General features: G+C 31.9%; 1 protein-coding gene across 7 annotated transcripts in view; it reads left to right on the forward strand.

Moving 5' to 3' along the window:
* Positions 1-19,332, forward strand: part of LOC113394476 (neural-cadherin) — a 305,699-nt gene that overhangs the window by 126,957 nt on the left and 159,410 nt on the right. For 2 of the 7 annotated variants that reach the window (XM_064220571.1, XM_026631799.2), the window contains exon 1: positions 2,014-2,156. The exons of the other annotated variants lie outside the window; for them this stretch is intronic. The gene's annotated coding sequence lies outside the window, so the exon portion shown is untranslated. Of the gene's footprint in view, positions 1-2,013; positions 2,157-19,332 lie in introns of those variants that run through there. 7 annotated transcript variants of the gene reach the window in all.

Raw genomic sequence — 19,332 nt, forward strand, 5'->3', positions numbered from 1 at the left:
GCTGGGCTAAGGCCTCCTCTCTATTCTACCACGCTGCTCCAATGCGGGTTGGTGGAATACACATGTGGCAGAATTTCGTTGAAATTAGACACATGCAGGTTTCCTCACGATGTTTTTCTTCACCGCCGAGCACGAGATGAATTATAAACACAAATTAAGCACATGAAATTCAGTGGTGCTTGCCTAGGTTTGAACCAGAAATCATCGGTTAAGACGCACGCGTTCTAACCACTGGGCCATATCGACTAAATACTTAAGTATTTTATGTTAATTACTCTGTGAACTTCAAGTATTAATCGATTGATTAAATCATGCAAAATGAGTGACATTTGTTTGGAATTATTATACAAATATTAAAGTTTGTCCATTAGCAACAAAACTACGCAGCTTCAGTGTGATAGCAGTCGCGGATCTCCGGGGAGGTTTGAAACTAATAACGCGACTTAATATCCGGCTGCAACTAGCATTTTCATAAAATAAATAAATTTTGCTCCCAGACCGGCCCTAATAATTACGACGAGTCCAGAAAATGTTCTGATTGCAACAGATATAAAACAAAAAGCATATTATTTAGGTAAAGTAAAAATGTTTAATCATTTATATTGAATATATATATCATCATTACGTGTTACGATAGAATTGAGTCTGCACGTATTATCCACCAACACGCATTGGAGAAGCGTGGTGCAATATGTTTCAACCCTTCTCAAAATTAGTGGAAGCTTTTGTCTTGTTTGATGTGCTACCAGTGAGACATATACAGAATGTTACTTTACACAACATCAGACCTTCCGGCTATTAGCGATTAATCCTTGATGTAAAGTCCAATCTACTCTAAATATAGTTCCTTAGGAATGATTACAATATAAAAAAAATATGTTGGCAGTTATAGGGACTGCTAAGAGAAGTGAAAACTTAGAACTATTATAGTTAAAATTTGATATTTCACAATGTTTAAATTAAAAATTCAAATAATTAAACAAAAATATAAGATATACACAACACTAATGTTGCACAATGCGTCAGCTGTATAGCTAAAGATATACTGCTATAAAGCATCTCGTTGACGCGAACATACCTAATTTACCAAAAAGCGTCTTATGCACACAGCTCACGGCCGCTGCGCATGCGCCAGTCATGTGCATGTCGGTGGCGCGAACCCATAAGATTTTCCCCTATTAAAAAGTGCCCAATGCGACTAAAGGTGTTTTCACTTCAAAAGTAGTTAAACCAGTTCCATAGCAACAACTGAACGTGACAGCTACAAAATGTAGTTTTGATGTTTGAACTAAGAAGTCCAATGTATTCGTAAGTTAACCCTGTACTGGTTGCATAAATACCATCCACTCATCAAAGATCGTCTAACAGTAATATTTCACTGTAAAAATAATGCTTACTCTGCCAAGAATACGGGTATTGTTATAACAGTAGCTTTTGCAAATAGGTTAGCGATCCCAGAGGACATGACATCTTAGAATCTATGATTAGCTAAGAATAGAAATGTCAAATTGATTTAAAAAATATGTAAATGTAATTGACAATAGAAAAAGTGTACTCAACTCATCTTTAGGTCTTTAGGAATACTACTTACCGTCTGTAGAAAATGATAATATACAAATATAAAAAATATCTCTTTTAAAGGCAATTAAAAAAGTTCCATTTGATTCTTTACGAAAACAAAATGAAAAGGTCTGTCGAGGACATTTTAATTTTTGCCGAAGTAGCTTTGTGGCGATTCTTTAAAACTGTATACCCCAGTGAATATTCTGAGTACGCACACATTTCGTTAAAAGACGGGAGCGCTGAAACTGGTGCAGGCGGGTACTACATTAATGTTTGTTGACGCAGCAGCATTTGGTGTAGCTCGGGTGTTCGGTTATTATTTTTTGGCTGTATTCCATTAAGAAAGGAAATGATAGTGTAGGCTTAGTTTCGGTGCGTCAGGCGTCATTGCGCGTGAAGGCGGGCGGGCGGGGCGTGCGCGGCGGCGGGCGGCCAGTGACACGTCGGCCTGCATCGTGGTTACGCGTGCCGAATCTCCTTGTACCGCAACTTTTCACCGCGAGTTTGTTGCCTATAAATTCGTGACATATCCGAATTGTTTAGTGAAAAAAAAACTGTGCTAATTTGTGTGATCATTTTGTGGGAAATTAAAAGTAAGCTCGGTTTGCGTAAACATGTTTTTTTTTCTTATAATAATGAATATTGAATATTAATTTGAAAATAAAATTATATACAATAACTACCAAATTAATAAGAACTTAAAAAATTTTATTTTTGCTTATTTTCAGTATATACTTACAATTTGATAAACCTTATCGCTCCGTACGCTCAAGAGAGACATTAATGAAACTAAATGGCGGTGCAACCTAATTTGAATAATTAAAAAAAACCGCTTTCTTCTGTATACAATATTGCCACAAAATTAAACAATATTTAACACATTACATTATACTGATAAAGAAAAATTTAAACAATTCAAACGGTTACAATTTACTATATATCAAATACAGGTAGTATTGAAAATAGTTTCAAAAACGTGATATCTCTAAAGTAATATTCATATTTGAAATGTCATATAATATAAATATATATCCTATGAAAATATTCATTTTTCCGCTCTTTCCATCAGTCTCACCATTGTTAGCAAACCCATGACAATGGAAATCGTCTATTATGAACCGAAGATTATCTCAAAAATCAATGGGAAAGGAAAAACGCTTGAGTTATATCCACTTTTTTCCTTCTTTACAAATGCATTCAACCTTTATAAACATACAAAGACGATGTTTTTGTATATAATAGTATATAATAGTTAGATTAGTGTAAGTACTTTTTCCAATATATCTAGACACGCGGTAGCGTGTCAGCCAAGTTCAAGTAACAGAACTGGCGAGCAGCACCGTGTGTAATATTACACGAACCATTTGGAGCCACTTTTGACCTCCTCATAACTCAAAAACTATTTGACATAACCGTGTCAAATTTGGCTCATATATTAAGACTCGCGAGATACATATGTCTTTCATAAACGCATCTCAAACGGTTATTTAGATATTAACGTCTAAAAATCGTCATTTTTATCACTGACTGACGTATAGATCAAAACTATAACCTACTTCCAGGTGACCTAGAAAGTTCAAATTTGGCATGTAGGTAGATAATTAGGCCAATAAAAGAATCTGAAACTGATAAATTTTTATCATTTTATTATAATTTTTCATTTTATTGGGTCTATTAGGTACACTTATATACTTAGTTCCTGTAATAATTGTAAAAAAAATGATGTAAGAACCAGCTATCAAAACTTAAGACAGCCGGTCTTAATGTGGATTTTAAGGTCTTCACGTGAATATATAACGCCTTGAATACCACCCTTTTTCCGTTTTAGTACTTATGAGTATAGTCGACTTTCGTATTTATTACGTTATTAACTGGCATTTAGCGCATATCAATGGTGTAAAATCATTATACTTTAAAAAATATAATAATAGGCATTTCGGTACACGGCGCGCGACGCTATGCCTGAGCATCGGGTACCGCGCTCATACGAATTATTCCAATGCCTTCCGATGGAAGCTGCTTAGTATATTCGATTGCATATTCTTTGTTTGAGTATACTAATATAGAACAAAAAAATAGGTATCGTGAGACTGTAGTATTTTGTAACAGGCTTATAACTTGCGATATCTATAATATAATTCGTATATGAGAACTAGCCAAGACAGACCTTAGGCTACAATATATTATCTTAAGTTGTAAGAAGAAATTATATTTTATGTAGCTATAAATAAATTTTAGGACGGACCATTGAACTTGCCACCCATTTAGATCTCACTTCTTTTGTCGTTGAAGTCAACAACCAAGGTATATATCATGATATTGGACTTGGCTCTCATTTTTACATTTATGTTTTTGATGGGATAAGTTATTTCACTTTTAGAAGTGTGTGCTTTGTTCGCCCACGCACACACTTGAAAAAGTCCAACGTGCAAAAATTTTACATTGAATATTTCAGTTCCAATACTGAACAGGTTCAAACGTTTAAAACTTTTACGTTAACAAAGCGAATTCTCTTTAAGATGCATAGCTAACATATTTTCGCGCGCTCATATTTTACAGTTGCGCACAGATGACGCCAGAGAACATTACTAGCGAATATAATGTAAAGATATGTCACCTGAAAATGCTAATGCAACTGAAAAGTTTCTAGAAACTTCGAGAATAATTCGAAATCTGCTGTGAATGTTTGCTCTTAGCTATTCAAATAAATATGCAATATTTTCTTAAGGAAATTATTATATAGGAATCTTCCCGAATTCAAATTCACCGTGAAAGATGTAAGGTTTATCGAATAAAACAGTTTTGTTTAAGAAATTCTTAAGATTATTAGTTTAGGTAATGTGTCGTATTCTCTCATAAAGGATAATTCTATACATCTGCCTCGCTACAAATGCAAGCTTGAATTTCACCTTAAGCCTTCGACATAATGATGAGATTATACGGAGAAACTCAGTAGTTTATACAGTGTGGATGTTTCATCATATCCCTTATAATTCCAATATAATTTTACAAAGGGCTTGATTACTTGACAAGCAACTTAAATTATATAAAGCAATGTTAATTTTAGACACTTTTATTATACTTTAACGACAACCAAACATTTAGCGTCTAATTATTTGTACTATCCAGCTAATCCAAATCAAAATAATTATCTGTATAGATAAGCATAATGATTTGCCAAGAATAAAATTGGAGATATTGTTTGGTTTTTTTACAAGTAACCTTTTTGCAAGCTTTTATTGGATTTGTTTGATTATTTCGTTCAATTATGTTGCAAGCTGAATTAGAATAATTTTCCCTTATTCTATGCAGTTGAAATTTAACATATTGGGTAAATTCAGATGATAATACATTTTTATGTATTATTTACTTACGTCTTTTTTATACGACCAGGATTGGTTCCAAGAAAAGACACGAAATATTGATTTTAATTATTTTTTCTTATTTACTAAATTCTAAATTTTTTACTATTAAATAAAGTACGGACGGCTTAACTTATATTGTTGAAATTATTGTTTTGATTTGTATTCTCTGGTTGGCATTAACATTTTTGGGCCATCATAAAAATCCCATGAAGTTGTTCGATGATTGCATGATGAAGTTTGTTACAGAATAATAAAAAAATCTATAAACGAGTTTATTTATCTTTACTGGATAAAATTTAGATATCTGATATAAAAATACTCGGATATTTTTTCCGTTCATTTACAAAACAAACATGTTATAATAAAGTTACTACGTTTTGCACCAAGCTACTTTTTCACCCGTATTCATTGCTACTCGCAATACATCATAACGCACGCCCCAGATCTTCGCCACGCCAACACGCCCTACCGCTTATGTTTCTCTCGCACTCCTCGTATGTACATTTTAATTGTAAATGCAAAGTATGAAAGAAAATTTTTATTCGTCTTAAATTTTTAAAATGGTATTTCTTATTTGCCGTTTGAAAGTACTCAGTCTCAAGTTACTCTATTCTCTTATTAAAAATATGCACATACACTGTTGTCCTTTACTGTTGACATTTTGAGGATCTATAAACCTGGCACACCGTGCGGCTTTGGTATATATGTTAAAGGCTTGTTAATGTTTGTCTAACTAGCATCCGGCACAATGCCCTTTCTTGTTTACCGACTATATTGACAAAATGAACAATATTTCTAAGAATATATGTTCGATTGAATCCAAAAAATTAAACCGTAAATATCTTTGTTTTTACTGTGACTGGTATAATAAAGTACTCATATTATGAATGTGGAAAGCCACAACGCCTAGTCGCGTGCAAGTAGGGCTTGATCCCGATGAACATTATATAATTTTACAGGATAGGAAACTTTTATAATATTAAGTTTCCTTCAAGCGGAGTAAGCGAGTCTGTTATTAGTTAACTATGACGTATGAAATTGCTTGAGTATAGGCTGATCTGCCAGAGTAAAACAGAACCCATCTCAACCTGAATGTCATAAGTGTCGACTAAGGGAAAACAAAAGAGCATTCATTAATTGAGTATGTAAGCCATTCAACCACTCCTAGAGAAGTGAAGAACTGATTCACCAGCAAGAGCCTGCCTGAGGAGGATTGCGAACACCAAATATATGGGCATGGAAGGCATGATAACGATGAGATGAATGTAATTAATAATTTATAGAATATCCATACCGATGACACTTAAATGAAATATTCATTTTGTTTGCTATTTAATTAATTTGCCTTTTCAAACTCGGAGTACATTTGATAAATATCAATGAATAGCTTTTTAAAATCTCAGGTCTAAAGATTTTTGTACGAAAGAAACATAAAAAAAAATCCTTTTATTTTCCTGTTGACGTTTTCTCGTAATTATTCAAAGACAGTTTTAAGAGAAGTAATTTGTTTCTCTGAAATTTTTAAGCACTTAAATTATTAATTTGCACTATGTTAATTTTAATAATATATAATGAGTTGGTATTATTAAAGAACGTTTATGTACTTCATTTTGTATTTAATGATTGAAACAATTGTCAGTCGAATTAAAATTGCTAGTTCGTTTTAAGATAATTATATTTTATGTTTTTAAAATAATTTGCAACAATATATATTCATGTTATTACTGATGTGACAAACACTTTTAAGTTTAATAAATGTAAAAATATATTCATTTTTATTGGGACATCATTTAATCATGGAAATGTTTATCAACAATTATATGGCGATTGATATTAATGAATATACTCGTGCTTTAGTTTAAAATATTTAATTTTAAGTTGGACATCATAAAATAATATTGAAAATATGAGGAGAATGCGATAAATTCAAAAGGAAAATACGCGACTTTTTAATATTTGTGCTTTTGTCACAATATTTTAGAGCAGATTTTATTTCGTCGTAAAACAGAGAGTGGTTTCGTAGTTAGTTTTGAAATGAAATGAAATATTATTTGAAAAATAAAAGTCAACGAAGTGTGTGTCGAGCTCAGTGTGCGGTCGCCGGCAGTGTTAAGCGATATGAATGAAACTATTTTTCTTGGGATGACATGGGTGACATGTCTTACGTCTTTGTTCCAATGCTTCCGATTGTTGTTGTTGCTTTTCTTTTAAATAACTGAACATGGATGAAACTCTCCTCAATATAGTTTGATCGTAGTTATGTGTATTTTAAAACGAACGTCAGAAACAGACGTCAATTAAACCGATTTCTTGGGTCAGGATCTTCCAGATACGGGCATGTAATTAATATCTCAATTGAGCGCAGGAATATTTTGGACAAGGTTCCATTTTATCATTAAAATAGCCCTAAAATTTTATTCCATTACTTGACAATTGCGATTGCAATGGAAATTTGTACCATTCATAAAAAGAGAATGATAAGGAAAGAAAATTATGTATTGTAATGAGGACACTATGAAACTTACTAAGCTTTATGCTTCATTAGTGGTCATTATTTATTCAACTTTTTAGTAAAAAATATTTTGCACTAGTGAACGTATAATTGCAAGATTTTTTCAATGTATAAGACTTCTTTGATTAAATAACGCTTTTTAACGTTTTAGAAGCAAAATGGGTTTAACTAGCACTAACCATTCAAATTGACTTGGGAAATTAGAAAATAAAATATATTTGTATATTACAAGACGTATAGACCACTTACAATATCACGAAACGGATAATCCAACGGTATTTACAAATTTACGGTGATAAGTGCTGTTACAAAGCTTCACGTTTCACGTCGGCGTAGTCATAAAATCGTATATGACCATATTTATTTGTCTTGACGTATTAAAGAGGCTGATTGAACTGATCGATAGGACGAAGTAGAGAGGTAGGTAGTACCCTCTTAAGATCAACAGTTTGCAAAGCCTTTATTTACAAAAAAAATAATCATAATAAATTATTTTCTTACAAATACGCTGAATCGTCTTTTCACAAGATTACATTAGATTTAAAAATCAATGAATGCTTAACGCACGCGTAGACACGCGTTCTTATCCTTTATATTAACTTTTATCGAGTAATATATTTTTTAACATGAGATTTAAATGTGAGATTTACGCAAAGAAAAGTTAAGAGTATTTACAAATTTTATTACAGAAGTGCGTCACCACCTGTTGCGCTCCTTTACGTTATAATTTTACTTCTATAATTAAAATTTTGTGTATTGATAGAAAGTCAGTCAGTTCATTGAATTTGGTTAAAAGGAGGTTTTTATTTCGTCTCTCTCTCTCTCTCTATATATATATATATATATGTCTCCTTTTTTGTTCAGGGATATAGCTCCAAAGGTTCCATCTTCATTTCTTTGGTATTGACAGTTAAGTTCTTAATAAAAACATACATTCAGAACGTTTTTTAAATGAAAGTGTTTTTTTTTTGCAAATAATATTTTTATTTATAAAGAAAGTTGTTGAATCGGACTAGTTGTAAGCTTAGTATTGACAGTCTCATTATTAATGGATTGATTGTCATCTGTCAGACGCAGGTCTTATGTATTGTTAGACGAATAGGAGTTTTGTCAATCCAGGGCTCGTGTTTTTGGCATCGAACATTGATATTTTATATCTTGTTGATAATTCGGATTTTCCCTTAATATAGCGGGTCAAATCATCCACCAACCCGCTTTGGAGTAGCCTGAATAGACTCCAACCTCGAAAGGATTGTAGATATTCGCGCAGCAGTGGGAATATTAACACTTTATTTAATAAAAGTAATTATATTCATATAAAAATAGTAAATTTGGGTTCCAACTTTCTTCTTCGCATTTAATTTCATTGTAACTACATAGGTATTATGATATCGTTATAATGACAATTATATATCATTTCGGAAGAAAAATAAATGAATTCCTATTACGAGACTACAAAAAAAACCTGTAATAAAATTAGTACACGAAATTTGAAATAAAATACAGAGTAAATATATATATTGTATGATTATTGAATTTTAACAGCCTGTACTCTAGGTAAATTTCAAAAAACTAAATTATCTTTTTAAAGCTTTTAGGGTTTTTATTCAATTCGGACGTAATACAATCATACAAAATAAACTGTTCAAAAGGAAACAAAATAAAACAAAATATTATCAATATTATTTTAAATTAATAAATGTTAAATAATTTATAAAAACATAAATTAAAATGTGTCTTTGTAACTTTGTTGTAGGGATTCGAAAAACAATCGTCCTTCAAAAAAAACCCTTGTCTGAGTAACATCAATGACTAGACATTTTTTGATTCAATTATTATTTAAATAATCACGTCAAGAGTGACGACAGCGTCATTATTTTACACCGTTGTTCCAAATCCTTTTACAAGCTTTATTTAATTAGAAATGATTGTTTTTTTAATTGGTTCAGGTTAAATCTTGCAAGCGAAATTAGAGCCACTTCCTCTTATCATAACTTAGTCAGTTTAGTTGCGAACAGCCGATTTTTGTGGTAAGCATGACCTAATTCGACACCCATGATCGGCTTCAGATGAAGGAACTCCTCAACGGTGAACAGCGTAGTAACAATAAAGGCATATTTATAAAATTGATCTTAAATATTTTTTTGCATTTGTAATGAATAGTTACGATGTTATGAAATCCCGATTGGATAGTTTGAAATGTAAGTTTGACTGAAGAGACTGATTGGTCCACTAATAAAGTACCGATTGGCATATTCATACTCGGCCCCACTCGTACGCCTCGTTGATCTGCCTCGGGACATTAATACCTATTTGTCAGCTGTCAGCTGTTGATTGATAAGCGATAACGTAATTACTTTAACAATATTGGTTACGCTTCGATCTCACATGTGATGACGACGTGAGACGGCTACGGCTACGTTGATTCAAGTTAAACATATAATGGTATCGATTTCACTCACATTATATTGACAATAAACGGTCAATAATTATAAACGGGAAAACAGTACGTAATCGTACCTTCTCCAAAAGAGAAACTGTAAGATATAAATACCACTCGTTACACAGTAAATACGCCGCTAATTAAAATGTCCAAGATGGTATGTCGCTTATGCATACTGATTACATTTTATCTTTTAAAATGAAACAAAACTTACTTACTTGAATTTATTGATACATATAAACTAACAGTAGCATAGCACAATATAAGGTTTATAATATACGATTTTTTTTTATTAATGGGGATATATTACTCAGTTGTCGCCCGCGGCTTTGCTCGTGTTCTGGGGGTTGATTATCAGCTGTTAGGCATAAAAAATATCCTTCTAAGGAAGCTTGTTTCATAGCAAATTTCATGAAATTTGGTTCAGTGATTTGGCCGTGAAAATAACAAACAAAAGACAGACAGACCGACCGACCTCTCCAACCTGAGGCAGACAGAGTTACTTGACCTGACCGACCTGAGGCAGACAGAGTTACTTTCGCATTTATTATATTAATATAGATTAGTATAGATAAGAATCTGTGTCTATTTGGCACAACTAAAAACAATAAAAAACAAAATCACCTATAAGTTTATCTTTAAATATGTTTACTGTAAAGTAAGGTACTTGTGGGATGTTGAGTTGTGTATTGATTTCGCTTACATTTAGTAAATGAAAAATCTCCAATCATCTACAATTCGTCGCATCGAGGGAACATAGTGACTCAGATATTATAGTTGTTTAGGCGCTAGAAAAACATACCGAATTCGTCTTTCCCCGGGGAATGTACGCAAGACGGAAAACCAAATAAACCCTCGAAGAGTTCACTCATCCCTAATACATCCTTGTAATTGTAAGCCTACGTTTTTCTTCGGCTACGATTTCAATAAAAATGTCAACTTGACAACGCTCCCCCCCGCACAGGCCGCAAACCTCGCCGTGGGCGGAAACTATTTTATTATAAATTAGTTCTGCAATTTTAAAATCACATAAATCGATATGTTATTTTCGGGCACCCTTAGTGTTAACCACAACACTATAATTTTAGAGAATACGCGTCCTGTATTCCTAAATTATATGTCATGTCCACGTGAGCGCTTAAGCCTCGTATGCATAATATTTTATGCAATATCGTGTAATCAAATGCAGTCTTTACAATATCAATTTTAAATGAAAACGTACACACGGCTTAGCTTGTATGTAGATAACAAATGAACGTCAATTTCGTAAACGAATACGGATATAATTTATCAATCAATCAATGTATACAAAAAAATTGATTGACCGATCGTTTTGATGTGAAGGTACAAATTCAGTTAGAGGATTTGTTGATTTCGTTTTTCAAGTATTTGATTATAGACACAGAGGCGGCCCATTGGTTAGAGTGAATGAATACTATTCGTAACGTTATTTCATTATTATATTTTTATTTTGGTGTTTATTTTTGCTTTAATTCGTTATACGCAATAGACAAAATATATTTAATTCGTGATCTTTGTTTAGTACTCTTGCTTTGACTTCATAAACAGACGTCCAGTTCGTATCGAAATTCCAAACTTCATCCTATTGTATGTTCCCTAATGGTTTTTGTGCTAACATCAAGTAAGTGTATATTCGTATCAAGTTAATTATAAATAGTTTGTCATCAAGTTGATTTTATAAGCGCCTAAAAATAATTTATTTAATATATAGTGTAGTTTCTTACATTTCAATGCTTCCTAAGTTTGACTGGCACATAGCTGGTGGTCTCAGTAGCACAAAGACATTGGCACTGTAATATAAATAACTTTATTAACTGTCCTTGATATCGGAAAGCGCCACCAACTTTAGGCACAAAAATGTTATGTACTTTGCGGCTTGTGCCTGGTACTTACACTGTACTTACACTGGTTTACTTACCCATCATCAGCAAAACTGAGTATTGTTTGGCCGTATTGTATGTGATTCCCAGACAGTTTGCAAAAAGTCCTACCGCCAAGTATGTTTTATATTACAGAATCAGTTTATTTTTCCTTTGTTTTTTATCTCAGTTTATTATTTTATTTTATCATTATTGTGAGAATGATTACGTAATAATCGTAGTAACGCGACTGAATTACCGAACCAAAGGAAACAATAGGTATTGTTATCCACATAGATGTGAAATCTCGTTTCAGGAGATCAGGTTTATGACATAAAAGGGTCTCTTTACCGGAATGATAAATATAAATAAAATAAATTAATACATATTTATCCCTAACGAGCTCAATTTAATACATCATGTGTATCAGAATACTTGGAATTTAGTTCTAAAATATTTTCCAAGTAATAAGTATTCGTAACACGTTTGAAAAATATTTGTAATGAAATTCGCCAGTTGGTAAAAATATATTTCTTAATATCGTCACGAATTTGCAGACGAATATACAGCTAACACAACATACGGGCATACGTGTCATTCTCCTGTGATATTGAAAAAAAAATGTAAGATGTTTTATATGATTAAGTTTTTTAGGGTTCCGTAAGCACCGTTTCCTATATATATATATATATTAATTACCATAATTATTTAACCTCCTACTTAGATAAATCTCATTATTAAACTAAAAGGATTTGAAGATGTTTTTTATTTACTACGAATATAAACTAATTCGCGGAATGAAATTGACTGATGATAATTAAAAAAACAATAACTGTTTTATTCAAAATTATATTTTTATTTTTACAGGCAGATTTAGGAGATTTGGTGTTTCTGTATATTTTTAATAGAATATATGTATATTTTTTTATGAATATCCAACACTTATTTTTTCTAGCATTTTCTGTTATTTTAGGAGTCGCTTTAATTGTTTTCGATTTTATTTAAAAAAATAAAATGCTTGTTATATTATTGTTATATAACTAGCAACATTTTAATTTTTTTTAAATCTTAATTTAAACGTAACGGGTACACATTGCAATGATAAATTCTAGATAAAAGTATTATATATAATTGATAAAGAAGATGTTCGTAAATGAGGATCCACGTAGTAATGCGTCAGGACTTGCGGAAGCATAATTTCAGTTTGATCGATTGATGAAAATGTAACAGCTGTAAGAAAGTGATGATAGTCCTTTAAATCGACGACGCAAAGGGTCTTTGGAGAAGGCCACGACTAAAGGAAAAACAAATAAAAAAACGACCGTTAATACAAGCTAAGATCCTTCATTGAATGAGCGAAACCAACGTCCGATGATACCGTATGATGTTGAAGAGGGTCGCCAGTCATCTCAGCAATTACCAAATGAAAAGTAATTTTATTACACATTGCGTTGGAATGCTTTCAGACCATTTCAATCTTTATTATTTTTGCTTCGTTATCGTAATAAAGAAATACGGAATAAAAATATTTGATTGATGAACTTATACTTCCTCACAAATGGCAATGTCTTGAAAAGGTCATTATTTACGTTCATTGTGAGATATGAAATTCGAACAACAGAAGCATAGAAAAATGCAATAATTAAGCTGTCATGTGAACAAGAAATTCAAACAATACGTTTCATATAATTAGGAACGGACTGTTTGTTTTGATTCGTATTAAAACAAGAGAAAATAAATGTATGAACCAAGTCTAAAGAAACCCCAAGCTTTTGTCTTATACATAAATTGTTTTATTTTTTTTTCGTAAACAGAACCACATAAATACTGCTTTATATAAAACTTCAAATAAAAGTACGTGTAAGTCTACTCTAAAAACAATTCTTATTGGTCCACGGGGTAGGTCTGATGAAAACTCCACGAAAACTTGAAATTAAGGATGTTTTATGTAACAACTTTTTTACAACTTGTAAACAACAAGTCGAAATGACGGTAATCACTGACCGGGTTTTTAATTAAGTAGGCCTCGTTGATTTATTATTTAATTTAAAAATATTTCCTTATCATATCAATGTGATAGCCCCTCAGTTTGATTATTTAATTTCTGCTGTTTATGTATAAATGAAATGTGTTTGTACCTTAGTCCTTATTTTATGCGGAAAAAAGTGATTTATTGTATAGATTTTGCGGTTTGGTAGTGAGCGAATGACAGAGAGCGAACGAAACCACGAGTAAAAGAGAATTTAATATGAGTACAAAAAAGGACTACATTGTCGTAACCAGTTTACTGAATCTAAAACTAAATATTCTCTATTCAAATAGGCTATTTATTATACGTTTAAATATAGGTTTCTATTAAATATAATACTAGCATCGGTTCGGAATGTATGTAAGAAGAACCGACTATAAAGTCAGTATTTATTCTTTTTCTCAATCGAAATACAAACTAATTTATATAGAAAACTCTTTGGAAAAGGCTTCGGAAATAAATCCACAAGTGGAAAGAAAATTTATACGAATTTAGAAGTCGATTATGTCGTGGGAATAGGACGTCCCAAAAATAAGTTATTCATTCATTAAAGGCCTGCAACGCCCACGCCCAAGCCAACCGAGCCCCCAAAGTTTACTGATGTCGATGGGCGTTGGTATTCACGTTCCACCATGTGAGTCTCCAGACCGCTCGCCACCTACTACATAAAAAATGTACTCTAAACATGAAAATGAAATTCATTAATTAACATTGATTACAAAATTTATTGTCTCTTACGCTTAGCGGATCAAGTGCGTATAAGCCAAGATAACATATATTGAATTCTAGTGCAGAATTCTGAAACCATTAGAGCTTCATTATTGACATAATGTGCGGATGTTATTGAACATCGATACCTTTGATGTTTCAAGTGTAATAACTTTACGTATCAAAGAGTATGTCTATATATTCCAGAAATCTAATTAGGAAGCAACAGGGGCAGCACGATCGAAACTAACGTATACAGACGACCGAGGCTCTGACAAGATTAGTTAATATTATTACATTAGTATCGCTTAATTCAACAAATTTAATTTTTATATAACGTTACTGAACCGAGGTATTGAAAATGCACATTTTTTAAATAATATTAATTTTAAAATCATTGTATCGTACTATTATAAAATTCTTTTCTCGTCTTTACAAATAGCTCTATTGATTGAAAAATTTGTTGAATTTCCCTTTAGTAAACGGTTTCATAAGACTCGAGCGGGCTATAAATTAAATCGCCACGAAACGAAGTCACTTTTTATCGTTAGACCATCTCTTGCTAGTAATAAAATGTTTATCGCTCAGGGAGGCACATGGACGGCGAATAAACTAAGAATATCAATTTAAATAAATTTTTCATGTGGTATTTTGCGTAAATATTTTGAATAGGAAGTCGTTTGGTTTACTTAATATATCAGTAAAAGAAAGTATGCCGACGATGATGTCCTTATTGGCCATCATTCTCAACTGTGGCAATTTAATCGCACGACTAATAGCTGTATTACTTTTTTGTGGCGCAGTATTGTAAACACGACAGCTTCCAGTCTTCAAACTGCAACTGACATTTTACGGGCCGTTGGTATCAGCAGCCTTACAAATGCGTTAGTTTTTACACGAATGAACCAGTCGAACTAAAGTAAAAGATTGTGTGTTAATTATCTTGTCAAAATATTCTACAGTGATATTCATTTGATAAAGATTGATTCAAATATTTGATAATGTTCCTAGAAGCCATAATGTTATCTGCGTTGGTTGCGTTGTTAGATGCGAAGGTAACTTTGTCTGCTTTTTATCCCATGACGATTATCGTAATTGAATATAAAGTAACCGGGGATCTGGATACATTTTGGTGCGTAAAAATGTTGATGCGTATTGAATCGTAGGTATAACGAGCCTCTCCGTCTTCGCACTGGTGTAATTTATTATAAAGAAAATGATATGATATACATAGAATTGATACCCTATAGCACTCAGGAATAATATAGCTTTCATTAGTTCCCGGAGATTACCCCTAAATCCAAACAAACAAACTCTGATACCTCTTTGTGATATTAGTATAGACTAATCATTATGAATCGAGATTATTTCTCGATTAAATTAAACAAAATAACTTTTTTTCATAAATGTACTACAAAATCTTTTAATGTTCTATAAATTTCCTTTGTTTCTGGTCACGTTTAAAGCTGTTATTCTTGTTAAAAACAAATGATACGAATTTGTTCTGCTCTGTTGGAGACAACTAGGGTTGTGTTTGGAGTTTACGTTTCGACGTCCGACCTAAGTTTACGGTTACTTGTGCTGTAGTATTATATTGAACTTCGTATGTGGCGTGGGTTATTGAGTTTGTTTTGCCCGTTTGTCTTGATATATTATAATATAATATTCTCATACAGTTACCTTTCTTATACGTTAATAAACTACTTTAAAATTATTTGATTAATTATATTGTTTTATCTGTACATCTATAAGTCTATATTCATATAATAAAATTTGACTGTATGTTTGTAGTATTAAAATAACCGCTTTTTATACAGGGTTTTTTTTTTATATACCAAAATATTTATTTTTGCAATTTTTGTCTGTCTGTCTGTTTGTTCCGGCTAATCTCTGGAACGGCGGGATCGATTTTGACGGGACTTTAACTGGCAGATAACTGATGTAATAAGGAGTAACTAAGGCTACAACAATAACTTTTTTGTTAAATTCAAACGCGCACGAAGTCACGGGCAAAGCTAGTTATTATTAAAATTTCGAGCGCTGTAATTAATATTCAAATTCACTTTCAAATAAATAACATCCTGTTCATGTCTCACTACTGGACTAAGGCCTCCTTTATTTTTGAGGTGAACAGCGTAATTCACTACGCTGCTCGAACTACTGCTGCTGCGGTTTGATGGATACACGTGTAACGGATTCACATCTTACGGATGCCGGTTTCTACCCGACGTTATGATAATAACTCCTTGAAAATAAATTATATCACTCGGTATGTAATTAAATAATGAACAACTGATTATGATTTTACACTCGTAACAGTAACATTTTTATCATTACATAGTATAAAACAAAGTCACTTACCTCAGTCTGTCCCTATGTAAGCTTAGATCTTTAAAATTACACAATGTTGATGCGGTTTTTTAATAGATAGATTGATTCAAGAGGAAGGTTTATATGTATAATACATGCACAATATAGTAGAGAAAACCCTACGAGATACATCAAATAATGTTTACAGTATTGTACACCTTAAAAAGTTCTTCAAAAAAGTCCGCGATGGTATCTGTGTATCTCTAAGGGATAACCCACAACAACCATTTTTTATCTTTTACTTTTTACGAGAAATAATGGTTTATTTTCAAATCGATTTTAAGCAATACAGCATTGATCCTTATCCAATTAAGTATCTTTAATACATTGTAAATTTAATATAGATCAATATGGCCCTTTACAGCATGTGATTTAAACGAATATTTTCGAAGATATTAGAGATTTATAATAAAATGCAGGGTCATAGCAGTTTGTTTGGGTCGCTAGTGTTAATAAATTTCGAAGGGTATTAAATAGGTCTTGTGAAGTCAGACACATCGTGGCGTTACTGTAAAATCCCGCTTATCCGAATTTCCGATATAAACAATATTACAGAAAAACACCTGTTGGGATTTTTTATATTCCATATAGTAAAACATGTATATAATACAGTTAAATTACATAACATAAAAATATTGTTTATTATATGTGAAACTGTCTGTAATTTTAAATGGACAAAATAATAATTTAGTTAAATTTTATTTGTAAATAATATTTACGCCGAAAAAGACCGAAAAACAATACCGAAGTTCTTATAAAATAAAAAACCTTTTTCGTATTTTTTTCTACGTATTTCGGATTATGCGTGGAATACGCTTATCCGTGGTTGCCTAGCATCGAAATACCGCGGATAATCAGTATTTCTCTGTATGTAGCCAAATATTTTGTCATTTGTGATGATGTCCCTCTGATTTCGACCACGGTGGCACAAGAGATATTAACTGCGCAGGGGAAACATCGGGATTCAAAAGAAATTCGGTAAACGTGTTTTTTTTTTACAAGGTTTTATAACTCCATTTATGAAATGTCCTTTTCAAATTTCTCCGAAAACGAAATGCGATATGTTATATATGAGTATTCCTTGTTCGATTTTGTTAATTAATATGTTTATAAGTACTTAAATATTTGTGTCACGTGCTAATTGTAATATATTATGCGGATTTATTATTATAATGGAATTGGTTTAACTCAATATTTATTTATGATCACATAATGATAAATTTTTTCGAAAATAATTTCTAACACATTTTACTTCTTATTCCTGAAATACTGTCTAGTTAAATTTGCAGGCAATTATTTATAGCTACATGTATCTAGTTTCCGCTACACACAAATACTTTATCTTCGTTCTCAGTGCATTTCCAATGAACGTAGAGCGTAAAGGTTATTACTCTTTTTACTACATAGATAAATCTTTTCTAAATCTTTTGCCTAAAAAATTTGTCCGATACATTGTTTGATACAGTGTTGCATAATTGTAGAGAATAGACTAACAAAATATAAATGTAAATTTGTATTTACCTTTTATGAAAAAACCTGAAGTTATTTAATAGAAACCTGAGGTTATTTACAGTAAATTATATAATCAAACAACATCACTTTTTTAAATAAACAGAGCTAATCAACCCCAGATACTCTTTCCTTCGACTTGGTAATTATTCACAGTTTGATTAAAAAACGAGTTTGTATGTAGTCAAATCGCAATTAATATTGATTACATATAAATTTTAATATAATTAATACAGTCTAATAAAATTAAAACACCATGTATAATTAAATTATTATGTAACTAAAGTGTGTACATTTACATAATGACCAATTTTTCACGTGACTACTTTTACATTCGAGGGCGCGAGTGAAACCACATTTTCACGGAAAACGTGGCGATTGTGGTGCTTCTTTGTACCGTTGAAACATTAAACCAGTCGTCCGCGCGAACAATGTACACCCAACGGACGAATGATAATGCAACCGATGCTTTTCATGACAAAAAAGTCGTATCTCATACATTTTATACGTCAATAATTTTTATTGTCTAACTGCAAGACGCTTCTCGTCCGTAGCTACGCTGACGGAGTGTACATGATTTATTTTTGAAAAAAAAAATACGTTAAATAAACGCCAGAATGTCTGCTTTATTAATTGTAACGATAAACATTAAGACTAAGAAGCCTTTTATACATTAATGAAACCAGACGACGACGGAGTCAGACGTCTGGGTATATATACTTACTTCTATAAATATAGTAGACGTCCAATGATAGCTTATTATATTCTCTATGTTCGAATACATACATCATTTTTTAATGTTGATGGATTGAATGGTATATGCAAAAACATTCTTCATGAAAAATTAAATATGTATGCCAACCGTCGTGGTAATCAGCGAAATCGAATTCTTATAACTCTTAAATAGATATGTTATATACATAATACAAGTTATTTGTACTCACAACAAATTC

The sequence above is a fragment of the Vanessa tameamea genome, chromosome 4 (genome assembly GCF_037043105.1).
Source record: "Vanessa tameamea isolate UH-Manoa-2023 chromosome 4, ilVanTame1 primary haplotype, whole genome shotgun sequence".
Lineage (NCBI taxonomy): Eukaryota > Metazoa > Arthropoda > Insecta > Lepidoptera > Nymphalidae > Vanessa > Vanessa tameamea.